Source organism: Bos indicus x Bos taurus, unplaced genomic scaffold, assembly GCF_003369695.1.
Source record: "Bos indicus x Bos taurus breed Angus x Brahman F1 hybrid unplaced genomic scaffold, Bos_hybrid_MaternalHap_v2.0 tig00003407_arrow_arrow_1_114999, whole genome shotgun sequence".
In the NCBI taxonomy this organism is placed as follows: Eukaryota; Metazoa; Chordata; class Mammalia; order Artiodactyla; family Bovidae; genus Bos; species Bos indicus x Bos taurus.
In genome coordinates, this window is record NW_020867659.1 from 22711 (window position 1) to 40876 (window position 18166).

An 18166-nucleotide genomic window follows, 5' to 3' on the forward strand; every position below is an offset into this window, starting at 1 on the left:
ATGTTAGCTATTACAATGACGATGGCTAGGTAATGCAATATGATTGCATAAAAAAAATTGGGGAAATGGAGAAACAAACAAAATCACCTGGAATCCTACTACTAAGATACAACTGCTTGTTATTATTGTGAGATCTGGTTCTTAAATCTGAAATGTCTTTTATTGAGAAAATTAAAACTTCTGAAAATGATGTCAATTTGGGATGCACTAGTCATTTCGTTCAGAGAAGGCAATGGCACCCCACTCCAGTACTCTTGCCTGGACAATCCCATGGACGGAGGAGCCTGGTAGGCTGCAGTCCATGGGGTCGTTAGAGTTGGACACGACTGAGCGACTTCACTTTCACTTTTCACTTTCATGCATTGGAGGAGGAAATGGCAACCCACTCCAGTGTTCTTACCTGGAGAATCCCAGGGACGGGGGAGCCTGGTGGGCTGCCGTCTATGGGGTCACACAGAGTCGGACACGACTGAAGCGACTTAGTAGCAGCAGCAGCAGCAGCAGCAGCACTCATTTCGTTAAATATTTACTGAGCACCTACCATCTGCTACTGATACTCCAGAGGTTGAGAGTTAGCCAAAAACAGGACATACAGGACCCCTGCTTATACTTATAGCCCATTAGATGAGGATAGGAAACAAAACTAAATAAGTCAAATGAAAATATAAGATAAGCAGTGAGTTTTGCCCACCCAGGTCTTGGATAACAATAAGCAAGAGGGGACAGCCTCAGTAGTTCCTGTCCAGCTGTCCTTACCACTCTGTAGACCACAGAGAGAGGCTCATTGATCCAGGGAGGACATGGCGATCTCATAGGAGAAAGATGTAATCTTTTAAAGCTGAAAGGGCCCTGGTTACTGTGATTCTGCCACTGGGTATCTGTTCATCCATCCTTGTCTTAAAATAACAGTCTTACCAGGCTACTCCACGTCCTGCAGGACCCTCTCAAGGTCAGAAAGCCTTTTTTGACAGGTTTACTGAAAAATCTGCCTCCTTGCTACCACTAGGTGGCAGTAGTCCTAGTTCTGTCACCTGAGCAACCCAGTTAAGTACGTATATGGGAATGCTTCCGAGATTGGAAAGCATGCGGGTATCCTATATGGGATGTTTCTCTTTTTTAGACCCTGTGTCTCTGGTCCCTTCAAGAGCCACTCTTGTTATGGGATGGTTTCCAGCTCCTTTGTCAAGTTCGTGACCATCCTCTGGAGATGTTTCCCTTTGTTAATGATCCTCTTGCAATGTGGGGCATAGATTGGAACAGGAGACTCTGGGAGAGAACAGCAGAGACTGAAGTGTGACAATTATATTCTGGGGTCTAGAAACCATACTTTAATTAATACAACCTAAAATGTGCTCCATTTTTAGCAGCTACATAATTTAGTTACATTATGCTATGGGTCAACTTGAACTGCTAGATCTTTTCTGAATTGCCTGTTTTTATGTGACCTGCTGCCAAGCCATGCTTCCCTTATTCTGGCCTCACAAAATAGACTTTTAAATTTTTGAGAATATTTTTCTTTATCTTATAATTTTCACCTTATTACTTCTTTTAATTTTAGCCCTGTACTCCAGCCATTCTGAGCTCATTTTGAATCTCAGTTCTGTTCTTCAACAAATTTGATATCCCCGCCAGTTTTGGGTCATCTTCAGACGTGGTAAGTACGTTTTCTGTGTCATCTAAGTCCGGGATCCCCAGCCTCCGGGCCACAGACTGGTGCCTCCTGTCAGATCAGCAGCACCATTACATTAGAAATAAAGTGCACAATAAATGTTATGTGCGTGCTTCATCCTGAAACTATTCCGCCCCCCAACTCCCTAGTCCATGGAAGAATGGTCTTCTGGGAAATCAGTCCCTGGTGCCAAAAAGGTTGGGGATCACTGATCTAAGTTACTAGTAAAAGTGGAAAAGCCCTGTGGCCTTTCTCTGGTGACTTTTCTCCTGCTTGCTACCTATGTTTTGTGTAAAATTTTTGATCAATTGCCAGTCTATTTCACCTGTGTTATAACCTGGTTAATATATCGCTGTCTTGTCTTAAGTCATTTGTGGGAAAGTGGTAGGATATAATTTCAGATGCACTGCTGAACCTAAGATATGTTGTAGTTACAAAAGTCAGGATGGATGGAAGGTGATCCAAGAAGGTTTCTTTTGTTTTGTAAAATGGAAACTATTGTACTTTTTCCAATGATAAAAGTAATATAAGCATGTAAAGGTCAGCAGCATTCAAAAGTATATGAATTAGAAAGTCCTTCTGTAATTCTTTGTGATGACCAACTTCTGGATAACTGTGGTTCGTGGTTTTGTGTATTCATAAACACAGATCTGTGATATAAATCGAATCATGCTACAGAGAATGTTGTGTGACCTACTTTTTTACCTTATAAGCTTTTGGAAATGTCTTTCTTTGTCAGAATATATAGTTTCACTTCATCCTTTTGAACAACACAGTGTTCTTTTCTGCAGATGCATCCTAACTTAACTCATCAATCCCATATTGATGGAGCTTTACATCACTGGCGAATTTTTGCTGTTGTGTAAGCAGTGATGCATGATGAACTTTCTTTGCTGGCTTGAGATGTGGTGTTGGTTGCTGGGTTTTGCCTCCCCTGGATTTCCTGTCCGTCTGGGATCTTGTTTTCAATGTTATGAATGTCAAAGGCTGCTTCTACCGAAGACATAAACTAAAGAAGGGTCTGCCAACTCCTTGCTCATCATGTTTTGAGTTTGCAAATCTAAACCTTATCCTTCTTTGAAGGGTAGTTAAAGATGTTTGAACTCTCTGGGGCCTTAGGAGAACCAAGAACCAAGGTACCCCAAGACCAAGTCTGGAGTGATAGACAGGTTCTCCCCATCACATACCGCCAGCTCTGCCAAGTGAGGCCAGTTGCCAGGCCCTGTATAGTTTCTTTCCTTCTCATCTTCACACTTTCTCTCTTCCATGGAGTCTTCCTCCCTATACACATGTACCTCCCAGACTAAGTTAGAAGCCACCTGCTCTGAACTTCCAGAACATGTTAAGAGTGTGGGCTTGAGAGTCAAACCTGTGTTTGAATATCACAGCTGTACCTTCCCAGTTCTGTGATCTTATATAAGTCACCTATCCTTTCAGGGCCTGATTATCCTCATCTGTAGAATGGAAATAAAACTGTATAAGATATTTCAAAACATCTAACCCAATGCCTGGCTGATATAAAGCACTTAATAAATGTTAGCTGCTATTATAGCATCATGGGTGATCATATTACCTATTCCATAGACTTATGACTCTTACAGGAGAATGTATGTAAAACTTAACACAGTGCTTCACATACATTGAGTGTTAAATAAATGACAATTATTTATTGTATTTCTATCTCCCTTTGGATACTTAACCTCAATATATTTTGTGTGATTTCTGTTTGTGTTCATGTCTTGATCTCCTCCTCTAATGTATAAGCTCCCTTGTGAGCTGAGTTCTCTCTCTCCCATTCTCTCTTTCTTCTCCTCCCTAGCACCTAGCACCCTACCAACTAGAACGCATAAAAGACCCAGTGCTGGGGATTAGTGGGGCTCTTTAAAATTTCGATGACTGAATGCTGCTATCACATCTTAAAATCTCTTTATCACTGTATTGTGTTCTTGTTAGTAACCATCTTTCCCATTAACTGATCAAGGGGGCCTTACTGATCAAGGGGGCCTTGTCCGTAGGGCTGGACATGGCATACATATTCCAACCACTGAGCCACTGGTCACAGAGCTAGCAATCTATGGAATCATAGCTTTGGGAAGGTTTCCAGAAAACAGTGGCCTTGAGTCTGTGTTTATCTGAGCAGAATTTGTATTTTGCTCTCAGGTTTCTGTCTAAATGGAAAGGGACATCAGGCACCAGCTTAGTTTAGGTCACCCTGAAGTTGTTTCTCTTCTTTCACTCATGCCCTCCACATAGCAGCAAGAGCTATATTCAGTTCAGTTCAGTTCAGGTGCTCAGTCGTGTCCGATTTTTGCAACCCCATGATCGCAGCACGCCAGGCCTCCCTGTCCATCACCAACTCCTGGAGTCCACTCAGACTCACGTCCATCAAGTCAGTGATGCCATCTAGCCATCTCATCCTCTGTCATCCCCTTCTCCTCCTGCCCCCAATCCCTCCCAGCATCAGAGTCTTTTCCAATGAGTCAACTCTTCGCATGAGGTGGCCAAAGTACTGGAGTTTCAGCTTTAGCATCAGTCCTTCCAAAGAAATCCCAGGGCTGATCTCCTTCAGAATGGACTGGTTGGATCTCCTTGCAGTCCAAGGGACTCTCAAGAGTCTTCTCTAACACCACAGTTCAAAAGCATCAATTCTTCGGCGCTCAGCCTTCTTCACAGTCCAAATTTCACATCCATACATGACCACTGGAAAAACCATAGCCTTGACTACACGGACCTTTGTTGGCAAAGTAATGGCTCTGCTTTTGAATATGCTATCTAGGTTGGTCATAACTTTCCTTCCAAGGAGTAAGCGTCTTTTAATTTCATGGCTGCAATCACCATCTGCAGTGATTTTGGAGCCCCCAAAAATAAAGTCTGACACTGTTTCCACTGTTTCCCCATCTATTTCCCATGAAACGATGGGACCAGATGCCATGGTCTTCATTTTCTGAATGTTGAGCTTTAAGCCAACTTTTTCACTCTCCTCTTTCACCTTCATCAAGAGGCTTTTTAGTTCCCCTTCACTTTCTGCCATAAGGGTGGTGTCATCTGCATATCTGAGGTTATTGATATTAGACAATAGTAAATCAGATCATCTTGGAAGAAAAGCTATGATGAACCTAGACAGCATATTCAAAAGCAAAGATATCACTTTGCCGACAAAGTTCCGTATACTCAAACTATGGTTTTGCCAGTAGTCATGTATGGATGTGAGAGTTGGACCATAAAGAAGACTGAGCATCGAAGAATTGATACTTTTGAACTGTGGTGCTGGAGGATACTTTTGAGAGTCCATTGGATAGACAGGAGATCAAACCAGTCAATCCTAAAGGAAATCAACCCTGCATATTCATTGGATAGACTGATGCTGAAGCTGAAGCTCCAATACTTTGGCCACCTGATATAAAAAACTGACTCACTTTCAGTTAGGTGTTTTGAAATATCTTATATAATTTTATTTCCATTCTACAGATAAGGATAATCAGGCCCTGAAAAGATCGGTGACTTATTTAAGATCACAGAACTGGGAGGGTACAGCTGTGATATTCAAACACAGGTTTGACTCTCAAGCCCCCACTCTTAACAAGTTCTGGAAGTTCAGAGCAGGTGGCTTCTAACTTAGTCTGGGAGGTACATGTGTACAGGGAGGAAGACTCCATGGAAGAGGGAAAAGAGCCTGATGCTGGGAAAGATTGAGGGCAGGACAAGCAGGGGGCAACAGAGGATGAGGTGATTGAATGGCATCATCAACTTAATAGACATGAGTTTGAGCAAACTCCAGGAGATAATGAAGGACAGGGAAGCCTGGCATGCTGCATTCTATCATGCTGGAAAGGGTTGGACATGACTGAGCAACTAAACAACAAGAAGGAGGGGGAGGAGAGGACTTGGAGACAATAAGTTTAAACAGCTGCTTCAAGGTTTTAATATAAGGAGCACGGCAGCAGTGGGGCAGTAGTAGTATCTGGAGGTGGGGTTAGAGTTGAAGAGAAATAAATAATATGAATGATCTAGTCTCAGACCTCAGAATGTAAGTTCCTTGAGGGCAGGGATTTTGTCTCATGTGTCTGTGCCACCTTCCACAGTGCCTAGCACGGAGTTGGAATTCCATAACTGTTGTTGAGACATAGAGAGAGACTTGTGGTTGTTGAAGGGAGGGAATGAGGAAGGGACACATTAGGAGTTTGGAATTAGCAGATGTAAGCTCTAATATATAGGATGGGTCAACAACAAGGTCCTACTGTATAGCACAGGGAACTATATCCAATATCCTGTAATAAGCCATAATGGAAAAGAAGATGAAAAAGAACATACATATCTATATATAACTGAATCACTTTGCTGTACACCAGAAACTAACACAACATGGTAAATCAACTACATACTTCAATGACAATGAAAATTTTAAAATCTTGTTGATTAAGTGAATGATCAAATGTTTGAAAGAATTAATGGAACTAGGGACTTCTCTGGTGATCTGGTGACTAAGACTCTTTGCTCCCAAATGCAGGGATCCAGGTTTGATCCCTGGTCAGGGAACTAGATCCTGCATGCCTGAACTAAGATCCCACATGATGCAATTAAGACCCAATGCAGCCAAACAAATAGTAAACAGAAAAAATCAACGGAAGTAAATGTTAAAGCATTGAATAAGAAGTAATAGCAGGATAAAGTGGCAGGTGAATTGCATAGAACCTTGGCTTGAGTCCCAGTCATTCCTGCCACACTCCTGGCACACCAAGCTTACCTAAGAGCCAGACAGCCTAGACATGGGTTGGCATGACACAACTCCCTTTGCTGAGAGGGCATGCTGTATCTCTGCAATCCTCTGCTCCACGAAGCAGACAGGCTTTGGGACTGTAAGAACTGGGTGCAGCCAGATGAGACAGCAAAGCTCAGGAGTGTGCCAGAAGAGAAACCCCTGCACTTCATCACCATTCTTTGGGCGTGGTCAATCTGTGGCACAGGGCACATTTGAGACATGGGTCGCAGTGCTATCCCAGTCTGCCCCTCCTGGCTGGAGGGTGATTCATAACCTCTTGTTGCTCATGCCAAGGAATAGCTAAACCAGAGTCCAAGGAGAAGCCGATGGCCAAGCAGCCACCAGAAACCTTGGCCCTGGCTCCTCCCAGTTGCCACATTGCATAATCCTCACAGAGTAAGGTGATGGTCAGCGCACTGGGGCTTCCCCCAGGGTTCTTGTGACTCAGCCGTTGCTGGAAAGATGGCATGGCCCAGTATCGGACTAGCACACAGGAGGCACTTTTGAATGAATGGACCCTTTGGGACTCTGGGAACTAATACGAATGGTGAGGAAAGAGTGCTTCTTTATCCATGCCTTCCCTGTCATCTCACTCAGTGCCCAGACATAGTCCTGTGCAGCAATACAGCCACAGGCAAGAGCATGTCCTGGGCTGGGAAGAAAGGATGTAGTTAGTTGGCAGTACCCCCAGACAGACCTTTTCCATCTCCCCACCTGGCACCTGAAGAGTCCACTATCGTGTCAGGTCTTAGGAGTCCAAAGAGTTTATTTCAACCCACATTGACCTAACACTTAATCTGAATCACATCCTGTGTATTTTCTCAAAGTTGTTACTATAATAATAAAACAACAACAACAACTAATAATAATAATTGCAGCTGACACACATTGAACACCTACTATGGGCCAGCCACTGGACTAAGCACTTTATATATATTATCTGTTGTACTCCTTACGGCACACATGTGAGGTAAATGCTATTTTTAAAAATTGAACTGTAAATTGATTTACAATGTTGTATTAGTTTCAAGTATAAGGTAAAGTTAATCAGTTATAGAGATATATAATATATAGTCACTCTTTTTTAGATTGTTTCCTCATATAGGTTATTACAGATTATTGAGTATAGTTCCCTGTGCTATACAGGAGGTCCTTATTGGTTGTTTAATTTATATACAACAGTGTGTACATGTCAATCCCATCCTCCTAATACTATTATTGTCTCTGTTACACAGAAAAAGTTCAATCTATGAAGGGAAAGAGTTGAAATTCAAGTCCAGGTCTGTCTCACGACAGAATCAGTTCTGCATGGTTCTCTACTATAGCATCAAAGTGCTCTTTCAAAAGTAAATCAGATAAAATAATTCCTTGGCTTGACAGCCTCCAGTGGTTTCCCATCACATGTAGAACCAAAGCCGACTTTCTTCCTGGGCCATCAAGGCCTGGCAGAACCCAGGCTGTACCTTCCTCCCCAGCCTCTGCCTCCTTTCCCCACCCCTGTAAAAAACTGTGCTCCAGGAACCGCATCAGTAGCCAGGCTCTGTACCAGCAGCCGTGATCTGCTATGAGTATGTTTGGTAGGCTGGCTTGGGTGCCTACCCTTGCTCACAGTGTTACCTCCCTTGGAAAATACCTCCCATGGTTCAAACAACCATCCCAGAAGCCCTGTCAGTATAAGGTGGAAGCTGCCTGTGGTTGTCAGTATGACCACTGTTCCGTGGAGAGTTGCTGGGCTATCTTAGAACGCTTGTTCTCTCTTTCTCACTTGTGCTGGAAGATTCTAGAAGGTTGAGAGTATCCCAGATCCTCTCCAGTACCAAGAAGAGTGTGATGCTAAGAGATAAATCTAAACAGCACTGGACTAGGAAAGATATGACCTATATCTTACTCCAGCTTTCTCGCTCAGTAGCTTAGGAGGCCTAAGGTGAATCTTCACTTTTCTAAGCCTCAGTTTCTTTCTTCTTCTTCTTCTTTTTTTTTTCTGTTGTTTTTTTATTTTTTGGCCATGCCATGCAGCTCGTGGGATTGTAGTTCCCTGATCAGGGATTGAACCCTGGGTCACAGCAATGAAAGCACTGAATTCTAACCACTGGACCCCAGGGAACTCCCTAATGCTCAATTTCTTTATTGGTCAATGAAAGTCATAATATCTGCTCTTGAGGGATTGCTCTGAATATCTAATAAGATGACTTATTGGATAGTGTTCTGGAAAGTTGAGTGCTTACTATGTTTCAGATATGGCTCTAAGCTTCTTGCTCCAAATACCCAACCTTAATTTAACCATGAGATAACATCAGACAGGGCTTCGCAGGTGGCGCTGTGCTGTGTTGTGCTTAGTCTCTCCGTCGTGTCTGACTCTTTGCGACCCCATGGACTGTAACCCACCAGGCTCCTTTGTCCACAGGGATTTTCCAGGCAAGAATACTGGAGTGGGTCAGGTGGTGCTAGTGGTAAACAACTTGCCTGTCAATGCAAGAGACGCAAGAGACACGGATTTGATCCCTGGGTTGGGAAGATCCCCTGGAGTAGGAAAAGGCAACCCACTCCAGTATTGTTGCCTGAAAAACACCATAGACCAGAGCCTGGAGGGCTACAGTTCACGGGATCACAAAACATTGGACACGATTGAAGCAGCTGAACACATTAAGCTGCTCACCTGTATTACCTCCATCATTCCCCAGAAAAACACTACTGTATTACTAGTAATCGTATGTCCACTTTGCAGATGAGGAAAATGAGGCACAGAGAGGTTAAGAGGTTTGTTCATCATTACCTAGCTAGTAAGTGTCAGAGCCAAATTGAGAATCCACCAATCTGACTTCAGAACCTGTGGCCTGAGCCATTTACTTTCACATGAAAGGTAAAATGTTTTGTTTGGGTGAATGTTTTATCTGTTCTGGTGGCTCCAACGGAATACTGTAGACTGAGTGGCTTATAAACAACAGAAATTTATTTTTTGTAGTATAAAGTTCAAGGTACCAGCAAATTTAGTGAGGCCACTCCTTGGTTGTGGATGACCATCTTCTCGCTATAATCTCACGTGGCAGAGGGAGACAAAGGAGCTCTGTGGGCCTTTTCTTATAAGGGCACTGTCCCATTTATCAGGTTTCCATCCTCATTGCCTGATCACCTCTCAAAGACCCACATTCAAATACCACCACATTGGGGATTAAATTTCAACATACCAATTTTGAGGGGATACAAACCTTCAGTCTATAGTAGGTGGGAGGTTATTATTATTTTTTTAAAGTAGCAATACTTTTTCTATCATTTTCTCTAAGTGTTATAGCATTTTTCCTCTCACTGGGCCCTATGCTACTTGGGTTCCTTCACCTGTTGTTGTTTAACTTTGTGGTAGGGAACCTTCTCCCTACCCAGTTTGCTTACTTCCTTCTTCCTCAAAGGTATAAGAGGTTCCCAACGAATGTGATGTTCCAAGAACATAATCTTCCCATGGTCAGAAAGGAGTGCAAGTGCCTGGGGTCTGATTCCTTTGTGTCTTCACGAGTACTGAGCACCTCCCATATGTCAGGGCCTGATCTAGTCAACTGGGGCTACGGCAAGGAACAATCAAAAAACCCCACCCTGCACAACTTCACTTCAGTGGTATTCTTGCTTCAAATACCCAACCTTAATTTAACCATGAAATAACATCAGACAGGGCTTCCCAGGTGACTCCATGGTAAAGAATCCACCTTCTAGTGCAGGGGGTGTAAGATATGCAGGTTCGATCCCTGGGTTGAGAAGATCCCCTGGAGGAGGGCATGGCAACCCACTCCAGTGTTCTTGCCTGGAGAATCCCATGGACCGAGGAGCCTGGAGGGCTACAGTCCAGGGGGTTGCAAAGAGTCAGACACGACTAAAGCAACTTAGCATGCACACAGAGGACCTGCCATTGACCTCTGTTTCCAGCTGAGTCAGTGATGACAGAAGCATGAAGGGAAGGAAAAGAGCAGGGAAGTGAAATCACTGAAATCTAGAATCCTTATCCAATTTCTGGTGAGGAAACAAATCATTATTAAGCACCATAATGAGTTTCTGAATCTCCTGTGCTTGATTCCTCACCAATCAGTGAACTCTAATTAATGCTGAGTGTGGTGGTAACACCACAGCCAGAGCCATCTTCATGATTTTGCCTTAGTAAGTGTCATTGGCAGCATAGAAGGGTGGTCTGATTTTTCTTGTCCTAATAAGTGGAACTGAAAAAGTCCAGAGCATTATTCTGGTTTCATTTATGTGTAGTATCAGAAGTCCCCGAGTCATCCAATTAGCATCATTTGGATATTTGGGGCCTAGTAGTGCATGCAGAACGGAGAAGGCGATGGCACCCCACTCCAGTACTCTTGACTGGAAAATCCCATGGACGGAGGAGCCTGGTAGGCTGCAGTCCATGGGGTCGAGAAGAGTCGGACACAATTGAGCGACTTCACTTTCACTTTCATGCATTGGAGAAGGAAATGGCAACCCACTCCACTGTTCTTGTCTGGAGAATCCCAGGGACGGGGGAGCCTGGTGGGCTGCTGTCTATGGAGTCACACAGTCAGACATGACTGAAGTGACTTAGCAGCAGCAGCAGCAAGGCATGCAGTAAACAGAGCGTGAGCAATCTTGCCACATGGGAAGCAGCCTCTAGGCCTGATGTGTACCTGAGAAAAACGGGCTGAGTACCAGATGGGGTCCCTGGAGCCTCCCCAGCTGGCAGCCATGGCCCAGGATGCTCTCTCTCCCATGCAGGAGCAGAAATCCACATAGGGAAAAGCAGCCTACTGATGGGAGGCTTGTAGACAGCAGTGTTTTCAGAACATCTCAGCTCATCCTGAGATCCACACCAATGTGGTGGCCTTGTTCTTACAGTGTGATAAAGATGGAATGAGAGGATCTAGTGGATAGTGTTCTCAAAAATGTGAAATATCCATTTCTGTAAGGTATTGCTATGCACACATGCTAAGTTACTTCAGTCGGGTTTGACTCTTTGCAGTCCTATGGATGCTAGCCCGCCAGGCTCCTCTGTCTATGAGATTTTCCAAGCAAGAATACTGGAGTGGGTTGCCATTCCCTTCTCCAGAGGATCTACTCAACCCACGGATTGAATCCTGTGGGGTCGAATTCCAGCCTCTTACATGTCCTGCATCGGCAGGCAGGTTCGCTACCACTAGAACCGCCTGGGAAGCCCTAGTGTCACTACATATGTATTACCATTATTGTTCTTATGCACCATGGGAGGAATTAAGAAAGTAGGACATCTGCAACCATAGTGTTTTCAGCATTCCTGCATCTCTAATGTTATAGAGGAGGCCATTATCCTCTTTTTGAGAAACAACAGCTACCATGTTAAGCACTTACTATGTGCCAGGAGTAAAGGCTTGCATACATGATCTCATTTAGTCCTCACAGCAATCCCATGAAGTAGGTACTGCTTCTCAATTTTAAAGTCGGGTATGTGAGGCTCAGAGATGTTAACTAACTTGCCCAAGGTAACACAATAAGTCGTTAGCATCAGAGTTTACTGGCAGGAGACTAGCTCTAGGATTCTGTATCCTTATCTCAGTGCTAAAAGGCGTTTGAAATAGCACACGCAAGACACACATACCCCCAAGTGGTAGATGTGGATCTCTAAGAGGAAGACAACAGTTTCACCCTTTGGGCTCCATACAGGGCTGGCTGTAGAAGAAGACCCCCAAGCAAGTGGACCACTCCAGCTGGGAGTGATTGTGGAGAGAAGTGGGCACTTGGATGCTTGGGGGTGGGGTGCTGTGGGAGTATCTGGCTTCCCAATTGGGAAGACTAGGCTCAGGACAAGAGTCACAGACCAACTCTGAATTGCAGAAACATCCAGAGTAGCAGTCACCAACTTCATCGCATCCTTGTGCCTGTTGGGCAGCTACAGGCACAGAGAGGTGCTGAGGCTTGCCTAAGGTCACACAGCTCTCAAGAGGGCAGGTGCAGTGTAGAACCCTGGTCTTCAGGCTCCAGTTCGGTGCTCTTGCTGCCACTCCACTCCCACTGGCCCCTCAGGTTCAGTGCACAGCAGTCAGAGGGAAGCCACGTCTTTGTGAGTGAAGCCATTGTCTGGATGGTGGTTCTCAGTATTGCCCAGAGACCTGCAGAAGTGGCAGTCTTCAAGTCCCACCCAGGACTGACTGGGGACTGAGATCCAGCAAAATGGGACTTTGCAAGCCCTCTAGGAGACCCTGATACACACTCAAGTGTGAAAACCACCGGCCCAGACAGAAAGGCACAGTGCCGAGTGCTGCAGCCATAGACGTGCATTCGGATCTTCAACTCACACAGCACAAAGAAGGGTCGTCTTCCTAGAGAAGGACAGTGAAAAGGAACACAGCTCTCAAGCCACACCTGCAGAGCAAGGTCACCTTCCAACACATGTGGCGGTTAGACATGCACAGACGGGGAGGAGGAGTGCAGCCAGTACTTTCTCATCCACACGTGCATCAGAGACAGTGTAGTTTTGCCAACTCAGCAACTCCCCAGAGATGTGCCAGTTCCACTGCTTGTTGCCCAGGAGGTGCATCCCTGCCCTCTGGGAAATTGTCATGCAGGATCATAGAACCTCTGATCTGGGAAGGATCTTAGAGAGTACCTACCTCATTGCCCACCCCTACTGCATCACTGGTGATGCCCCTGACTTTCCTTCTCCAGAGGAACCTGGCAGGCTACAGTCCATGGGGAGGCAAAGAGTCAGACAGGACTTAGCACTGAGCACAATCATTTTTAGGACAGTGGTAGGCCGCACAAAACATCAGTGGCTCCTAGTTTGTGGCCTCTGGTTTAATATCTTTCTTTCCCACTTGGCTGTCTGCTCCACAGGGGCACATGCCCCTGGTTCTGCTCTGCTCACCACAGTGTCTGGATTCAACAAATGGAAAAATAAAAATAGAAAATGGACCCACCCTCCCAGTAGAACACCAGGTTCAGAAAGAATACACTGGCATGGGGATGGCACTCTGTCACTCGCCTCTTTTTCAATTGCCCACTGGAAATGGCCCCATGTCCCTTTAAGCCCTACTCCCGGTTGACCCCTGCAGGCCTCCTTACCCTCTGCCCTGAAGTCATACCCTGGCCACATGGGTTCTGGTGGGGGTGGGGCCCTCTGTGACGTCACCAAGGGCCCAGCCCTGCCTGGTCCTCAGTCTCCAGGTGCCAGCGCAGACCAGCGCACCAGGAGCCACTTGGTCTCAGCTCACGATGCGCTCTGTAATATGGTTATTTTTTTGGCCTACGTTTATCTCGTTTGTCTTTGCCTATGTGTTTTATGTTCTGAGAGATGAAGCCGAAGAACTGCCGAGGATGGTGCCCAGTGGAAGGCACTTCCGCGTTCGGCAGAATCAACCAGAGTATGCCCCAGGCTGGTTTGGGAGCAAGTGGCACTGGCTGTTAATCTTCCTCATGTTTTTGGTGATCCTGAAGTTTCCTGGAGGCGATGACGAAAGTAATGCGGGCACTCCTCCTGGCCGTCAGGGCTGTTCATCTGGCTCTCCAGGAAGAAAGAAGATAAGGGATTCCCCCTACAAAGACTCTATGTGCGGTGCCTTAACCCAGTCCGAGACGTCACTGATGAACCTTATGTCCAGGGTGAAGAATATGAAACTCACTGCGGCAACCGGTGATCAATGCCAATGTCCCAATATCGAGGTTCCTGGTGACGCACGGAATAATGTTACAATACTTGAGGTATGGGACACCGGAGACCCCGATGAAGTGGATTTTCACATCAAAGAAGAAGAGGAGTAGTTGAGTGTTGACAAAGTGTATCCAAACTAATAAAAGTATTTTGCAGCAAAAGGAAAAATGCCTCTGATATTTTTTATTCGTGCTACAATTTTACCTTTTCCAGAATGTGGTATAATTGGTATCATGCAGTGTTTTCCAGACTGAGAGACCTGCGTTCGATCCCTGGCTTGGGAAGATCCCCTGGAGAAGGGAAAGGCTACCCACTCCAGTATTCTGGCCTGGAGAATTCCATTGACTGTACAGTCTATGGAGTCACAAAGAGTCGGACACGACTGAGTGACTTTCACTTTCACAGTGTATACCCTTTCCCAGAGTAGCTTATTATACTTTATAACATTCATTAAGGTATCATCCGTTTATTTTTGTGATTTGATAGCCCATTTCTTTTTATTCTTGTATAATATTCTGTTATATTGATGTTCTGTAGTTAGTTTAAACATTCTGCTAGTAAAGGACATTTTGGTTGCCTCCAATTTGTGTGTGTGTGTGTGAGAGAGAGAGAGAGGGAATGAGTTAAGCTTTATAAAATTCATGTCCATGTTTCTGTGTGGGCATTAGCTTTCAAATCATTTGGTGAACTATCTAGGAGCAAAATTGCTAGATCATAGAGTATGACAATGTTTAGCTATGTTAGACATTGCTTCCAAACTGACTGTACCATTTTGCATTCCCACTAACAACAAATGAGAGTTCCTGTTGTTTCTCATCTTTGCCAGTAACTGGTTTTGTCAGATTTTTGTATTTGGCCATTTCAAAGGGACTAGATCTGATAAATAGAATGCCTGATGAACTATGGACTGAGGTTCGTGACACTGTACAGGAGACAGGGATCAAGACCATCCCCATGGAAAAGAAATGCAAAAAAGCAAAATGGCTGTCTGGGGAGGCCTCACAAATAGCTGTGAAAAGAAGAGAAGCGACAAGCAAAGGAGAAAAGGAAAGATATAAGCATCTGAATGCAGAGTTCCAAAGAATAGCAAGGAGAAATAAGAAAGCCTTCCTCAGAGATCAATGCAAAGAAATAGAGGAAAACAACAGAATGGGAAAGACTAGAGATCTCTTCAAGAAAATCAGAGATACCAAGGGAACATTTCATGCGAAGATGGGCTTGATAAAGGATAGAAATGGTAGGGACCTAACAGAAGCAGAAGATATTAAGAAGAGGTGGCAAGAATACACAGAAGAACTGTGCAAAAAAGATCTTCACGACACAGATAATCTCGATGGTGTGATCACTCACCTAGAGCCAGACATCCTGGAATGTGAAGTCAAGTGGGCCTTAGAAAGCATCACTATGAACAAAGCTAGTGGAGGTGATGGAATTCCAGTTGAGCTATTTCAAATCCTGAAAGATGATGCTGTGTAAGTGTTGCACTCAAGATGCCAGCAAATTTGGAAAACTCAGCAATGGCCACAGGACTGGAAAAGGTCAGTTTTCATTCCAATCCCAAAGAAAGGCAATGCCAAAGAATGCTCAGACTACCACACAAGTGCCCTCATCTCACATGCTAGTAAAGTAATGCTGAAAATTCTCCAAGTCAGGCTTCAGCAGTACATGAGCCATGAATTTCCAGATGTTCAAGCTGGTTTTAGAAAAGGCAGAGGAACCAGAGACCAAATTGCCAACATCTGCTGGATCACAGAAAAAGGAAGAGAGTTCCAGGAAAACATCTACTTCTGCTTTATTAACTATGCCAAAGCCTTTGACTGTGTGGATCACAATAAACTGTGGAAAATTCTGAAAGAGATGGGAATACCAGACCACCTGACCTCCCTCTTGAGAAACCTGTATGCAGATCAGGAAGCAACAGTTAGAACTGGACATGGAACAACAGACAGGATCCAAATAAGAAAAGGAGTACATCAAGGCTGTATATTGTCACCCTGCTTATTTAACTTATATGCAGAGTACATCATGAGAAATGCTGGACTGGAAGAAGCACAAGCTGGAATCAAAATTACCGGGAGAAATATCAATAACCTCAGGTATGCAGATGACACCAACCTTATGGCAGAACGTGAAGAGGAACTAAAAAGCCTCTTGATGAAAGTGAAAGAGGAGAGTGAAAAAGTTGGCTTAATGAGGTGGATGAAACTGGAGCCTATTATACAGAGTGAAGTAAGCCAGAAAGAAAAACACCAATACAGTATACTAATGCATATATATGGAATTTAGAAAGATGGTAACAATAACCCGGTGTACGAGACAGCAAAAGAGACACTGATGTATAGAGCAGTCTTATGGACTCTGTTGGAGAGGGAGAGGGTGGGAAGATTTGGGAGAATGGCAGTGAAACCTGTATAATATCATGTATGAAACGAGTTGCCAGTCCAGGTTCGATGCACGATACTGGATGCTTAGGGCTGGTGCACTGGGACGACCCAGAGGGATGGTATGGGGAGGGAGGAGGGAGGAGGGTTCAGGATGGGGAACACATGTATACCTGTGGTGGATTCATTTCGATATTTGGCAAAACTAATACAATTTTGTAAAGTTTAAAAATAAAGTAAAATTCAAAATATTTTTCAAAAAAAAAGCTCAACATTCAGAAAACTAAGATCATGGCATCTGGTCCCATCACTTCATGGGAAATAGATGGGGAAACAGTGGAACAGTGTCAGACCTTATTTTTGGGGGCCCCAAAATCACTGCAGATGGTGATTGCAGCCATGAAATTAAAAGACGCCTACTCCTTGGAAGAAAAGGTATGACCAATCTAGATAGCATATTCAAAAGCAGAGACGTTACTTTGCCAACAAAGGTCCGTGTAGTCAAGGCTATGGTTTTTTCCAGTGGTCATGTATGGATGTGAGAGTTGGACTGTGAAGAAAGCTGAGTGCCGAAGAATTGATGCTTTTGAACTGTGGTGTTGGAGAAGACTCTTGAGAGTCCCTTGGACTGCAAGGAGATCCAACCAGTCCATTCTAAAGGAGATCAGTCCTGGGTGTTCTTTCGAAGGACTGATGCTAAAGCTGAAACTCCAGTACTTTGGCCACCTCATGCGAAGAGTTGACTCATTGGAAAAGACTCTGATGCTGGGAGGGATTGGGGACAGGAGGAGAAGGGGATGACAGAGGATGAGATGGCTGGATGGCATCGCTGACTCGATGGACGTGAGTTTGAGTGAACTCCGGGAGTTGGTGATGGACAGGGAGGCTTGGCGTGCTGCAATTCATGGGGTTACAAAGAATCGGACACGACTGAGCGAGTGAACTGAACTGAACTGAACTGAATTAGTGTGTAATGGTATCTCATTGTTTTGTTTTCACCAGTCTACTCTGAAAAGTTATCTTAATTCCATATTTCCATTGTAGCATTTCCATTGTGTTTTATTACCATAAATTCTTCAGGTGTTTTATCTTTAATCTGAGGTTTAAATAGATCATCTGCTCAGGGAAACTTCTGCTGCTGTTTATACCATCAGTTATTACTTTGCTAAATTAGTCCTCTAATAATTTTTTCATGAACGACTCATAACTTTAAATCATGTATATTGGAAAATACTTATTTTTAATTGACAATACTGACCACATTTTCTTTTCTTGAGTATTGCTTTGTCCACTAAAGTTTAGTGGCTCCACACAAAAGTTTAAGTTCAGCATTAACTTCTTCCTTTTTTTTTTTTTGGTTTGATTGTCTTATATACTTGCTAGATGGTAACCAAAGTTATATTAGTACCAGTTGCAGTTGCAGTAGTACGTTTACCCTGGAAGTTTTACTTACAAGCATATATGTATTTTATCAGAATATTGACTTTATCTTATGTCTTCTTTGTATGGTTTTGAGAAGCTATATGCTCATTATTCAAGTATTTTTATAGTTTGTGCCTTTTCTCCACTGAGATTCAAATGAATCCATTTATATAATGTTAGATAGAGGGAATAATCATAAAATATGTTGATATAGTTACTAAGGGAGATATATTTTTAAAAGAACAGTAACTAAACTATTTGCTATTTGCTAGCAAAAATAATTTTCTCTCAGTGTA

At 43.9% G+C, this 18166-nt stretch overlaps 1 long non-coding RNA gene across 1 annotated transcript in view; it reads left to right on the plus strand.

The window, feature by feature from the left end:
- The first annotated feature begins 1086 nt into the window (after positions 1-1086).
- Positions 1087-18166, plus strand: part of LOC113889006 — a 66668-nt gene continuing 49588 nt past the window's right edge. Inside the window, exon 1 of the long non-coding RNA XR_003510135.1 lies at positions 1087-1654. This is a non-coding gene — a long non-coding RNA (uncharacterized LOC113889006). The remainder of the gene's footprint in view (positions 1655-18166) is intronic.